The sequence below is a fragment of the Bos javanicus genome, chromosome 14 (assembly GCF_032452875.1).
Source record: "Bos javanicus breed banteng chromosome 14, ARS-OSU_banteng_1.0, whole genome shotgun sequence".
Classification (NCBI taxonomy): domain Eukaryota; kingdom Metazoa; phylum Chordata; class Mammalia; order Artiodactyla; family Bovidae; genus Bos; species Bos javanicus.
Window position 1 is genome coordinate 43,715,374 of NC_083881.1, and position 4,664 is coordinate 43,720,037.

At 39.6% G+C, this 4,664-nt stretch overlaps 1 pseudogene; it reads right to left on the reverse strand.

The window, feature by feature from the left end:
- Positions 1–1,172: 1,172 nt before the first annotated feature.
- LOC133260225 (ATP synthase subunit g, mitochondrial-like) lies at positions 1,173–1,742 on the reverse strand (annotated as a pseudogene).
- Between the last annotated feature and the right edge of the window lie 2,922 nt (positions 1,743–4,664).

Here is a 4,664-nt window from a genome sequence, read left to right on the forward strand (position 1 = left end):
ATTATTTAAAACAAAACAAAACACTTGAATACTATAGCAAGTATAATCACATGTCAAAAACCAATCTTCAAACATCATAGCCAAAGATGCCATGCTTGCCTAAAATATACGATCTTGCCAATGTAAATAAATAACAGATTCACTTTAATGTGACTTATGGAAGAGTGAAGTAACAGATTCTTGATCTTTGATATGTACTTCTGGACTTAGTAATGTAACCACAGAATTACATGGAAACTACAGTTGTTGAATCACATAAAAAATACAATAGGTGATGATTCATCAGTGTCTTGGAAAATGACATCAGGAAAAGGTAAAGAGGAGGAAGATTCAAGTGAGAGGGATTCAGAATGTACAAAGGCAGAGAGGTCTGAAATAACAGAGAAAGAAGACTGTAAATGATTCAGGATTACTTAGAACAGGGGTTGACAAACTGACCTATAGGCCAAATATGGCCAGTCATCTAGTGTTTATGGCCTGTGAGCTAAAAATGGGTTTTACAACACTTTAAAATGTTTGGAAAACAACCACAAGAAGAATATTTTATGAGGCATGAAAATTATATGAAATTCAAATTTTAGTGTCCATAAATATAGTCATATTGGAAGGCAGACATACTCACTTGTTTATATATTATATATAGTTGCTTTTACGTGATGACTGCAGAGTTGAGTAATTGAAACAGAGGGTGCATGAAATGCTCTCATTGCTGCCCAATGCATGATAATTCACAGCGATGCACTTATAACTCTACAGCATTTAAGTGTAGCACATATTACTATTGTTGTTGCTCGTTGTTCAGTGGCTCAGTCATGTCCAACTCAAACTCATGTCCACTGAGTTGGTGATGCCATCCAACGGTTTCATCCTCTGTTGTCCCCTTCTCCTCCTGCCTTCAATCTTTCCCAGGGTCAGGGTCTTTTCCAATGAGTTGGCTCTTCGCATCAGGTAGCCAAAGGATTGGAGCTTCAGCCTCAGCATCAGTCCTTCCAGTGAATATTCAGGATTGATTTCCTTTAGGATTTACCAAGACATTTATATTTATTACCAGAGCATACCTATCATGTCAAAACAAGAAGAGTAGGTTGTTGGGGTTTTTTTTGACATACTGTCTTGAAAGTGAAAGTGTTAGTCGCTCAGTCATGCCCTACTCTTTTTGCAACCCATAGACCATAACCCACCAGGCTCCTCTGTCCATGGAATTCTTCAGGCAAGAATATGGGAGTGGGTAGCCATTCTCTTCTCCGGGGGATCTTCCCCACCCAGGGATTATACCCAGGTCTCCCTCATTGCTGGCAGATTCTTTACTGTCTGGGCCACCAGGGAAGCCCATCTTATTTTATTCAAATAGCAGTACGCTCGTACATGGTCCAAGAACACTTGAATACTATAGCAAATATAATCACATGTCAAAAACCAATCTTCAAACATCATAGCCAAAGATGCCATGCTTGCCTAAAATATACTGTCTTGCCAATGTAAAACCACATCCACACCTCAGTCACCACCAAACCATTCAGTAGAGCTTCCTTAACGGTGAGCTGTTGGAAGCTACCAGTTTGAGCACTGTTGATTATTTTTTTCAAGCCTGAATAGCTGTAGGGATCTCAGCAGGGGTTGGAGGAACCAGGTCAACCTTGGCATAGTGCCAAAATGTGGTCAGCTGAAGCTTGGAAGTAAGTCACAGGAGCGTTGACTAGTGCTGGGACCTTCTCTGAAACGTTACAGACAAACAGCGTCATGGTTCTAGGACAGAAAGTCCGCCACCCCAACTGGCTGCTTGAGTGTCACCCATCTGGAAGTGAAAAGGAGGTTTTGAATGTCACATTTTAAGGGAAAGTGGAATATGGATGATTTTGTTATTATATGGCAAAAAATTTTGTATATTATACAAGGACTTGATAGCTGTGCTACAAGAATACAATATATATAGGCATTAGCAGACCCAGCCTTCGTAACAATATTTTAATTCACAGGAAAGCCACAGTCAGAAAAATAGATAATTTTAATTTTAACACAGAATATCTCATCATGCAAAATTTCTGTACAAAAATAAAAAAATGAAAATGGGGCTGCAATCTAAGTTTCAGAGTGATTTGTTATTCAAGCAGAAAGCCATTTACCAATACAAGTTAATTAAATTGTGCTTGATTTCAACAGCTGAAGAAATCTGTACATAAAAATAAACATGTTTAAGACTATTAGCTGCTTAGTGAGAACAGTTGCTTGAGGGCCTGGGGAATAGCATCAATAGTCAATTTAAAAACAAGACAAAAGATTTTTGCATTGTTTTCCTTGGCTCTTGATGAGCTGACAGATGCTGCCGATCCTCCTCAATGATTGGTTATTTGAGGAGTCCAGACAGAGTTTGAGGTGACCAAAGTATTAACCTCTGTGAAAAGTATGTGTGGAAAAGAGCAGAGGTGAGAGAGAAGTTAAGAAATACAAATTCAGCACAACCTGAAGTTGAATCTGCCATGATGTGTGACAACTGATGATGGTAAAAAAAGTATATGCTTTTTTACAGGAAATGGCTCAGTTGGACAAATTCACAAGGCTTGTGGAAAGGGAAGGTTGTACATTGTTCATCAGAAGCTAGTTTGCAGAAAATATGTGAATCTATTGTGTTCTTGAAATCTACTGTGTGTGTTATTGCAGCGTCAGTGGTGAATTTCATTGCTGATGGGGATTTAACAATTGTTAGTTCCAAGAATTCTTGCCAGAAACAGAAGCTAAATATTTTGACCTATCACACAGTAGTTCAATGGCTTAGTGGTAAAGTCTTACTGTAATTTTTCAAACTTTTAGGCCTGAGGGACTTCCCTCGTGGCGCAGTGGATAAGAATCTGCCTACCCATGCAGGGGACATGTGTTCAGTCCCTGGTCAGGGAAGATCCCACATGCCATGCAGCAACTAAGCCCGTGCACCACAACTACCGAGCCTGTGCTCTAGAGCTCTCGAGCTGCAACGACTGAAGCCCGTACCCTAGAGCCTGTGCTCCGCAGTGAGAGAAGCCGCCACAGTAAGTCCTTGCCCTGTAAGCAAGAGTAGACCCCAACTGCCAAAACTAGAGAAAGTCTGTGGCAGCAATGAAGATCCAGCACAGCAAAAAGTTCATTAATTAATTAAAAATTATGGAACTGTGCTTATTTTTTTTTTAAGTTTAAGGCTGAGCCATGAAACAAATTTCAATTAATTTCAAAAGACTGAAATCTTACACAGTGTTTTTCTGATGGCTAAAATAGTTAGAAATCAATAATAAGAAATCCTAAAGGGTTTCAAATATTGGAAATTAAACAGCACACTTCTAAATAACAAACACCTGCATCAAAAAATTATTCCCGAAGAATATTAAAAACTATTCTGAACTGAATAAGAAAAACACAAACGAAGTCTGTGTTATATATTAAAGCAGTGTTTGGAACAAAATCTGTAGCTTGAAATCCTTATAAGACAAAGAGGTTTTAAGTCTAAGTTTCCACATTAAGAAACAAGGAAAATGAAAAGAAAATTAAATTTAAGATAGGGGAAAGAGGACATAAATATAAAAGCAAAAATCAAGGAAATAAAAACACAATATAGAGAAACTTACAAAGCCAAAATTTGATTCTTTGAAAAAAATTAATAACATTGACAAATAACTAGATTGATCAAGAGAAAAGAAAACACAAATTGCCAATATAGACATAGAAGAGGGAATACCAGGGACTTCCCTTGTGGTCCAGTGGGTAAGAATCTTCCTTGCAATGCAGCGGACATGGGTTTGATCCCTGCTCCAGGAAGATCCCACATACCATGGAGCTACAAAGCCAGTGTGTCACAACTACTGATCCCGAGCTCTGGAGCCTGGGAGCCGCAACTACTGATACCATATGCTGTAACTACTGAAGCCCACTTGTCCTAGAACCTGTGCTCAACAAGAGAAGCCACCACAATGAAAAGCCATCCACCACAACTAGAGAGTACCCCACCAGCTGCAACTGGAGAAAGCCCAAGTGCAGCAACGAAGACCCAGTGAAGAAAAAATAAAATAAATCTTAACAAAGAGAGAGAGAGAGAAAGATGAGACAGAATGATCAAGTTGGTTTTACCTCAAGGGTTTACATTTGAAGGATCAATGTTATCTACTGTATACACATCTCAAAAAATGCATAACACACATCTCAAAAGATGCATTAAAAGAGTTTTACAAAATTCAACATTTATTCTCGATAAAAATTTATGAGAAACAGAGGGGGGTTTCCTGATTCTGATAAAGGGCATTCTTCAGTTCAGTTCAGTTCAATCCCTCAGTCGTGTCCGACTCTTTGCAACCCCATTAATCTCAGCACGCCAGGCCTCCCTGTCCATCACCAACTCCCGGAGTTCACTGAGACTCATGTCCATTGAGTCGGTGATGCCATCCAGCCATCTCATCCTCTGTCGTCCCCTTCTCCTCTTGCCCTTAATCCCTCCCAGCATCAGAATCTTTTCCAATGAGTCAACTCTTCGCATGAGGTGGCCAAAGTACTGGAGTTTCAGCTTTAGCATCATTCCTTCCAAAGAAATCCCAGGGCTGATCTCCTTCAGAATGGACTGGTTGGATCTCCTTGCAGTCCAAGGGACTCTCAAGAGTCTTCTCCAACACCACAGTTCAAAAGCATCAATTCTTTGGCGCTCAGCT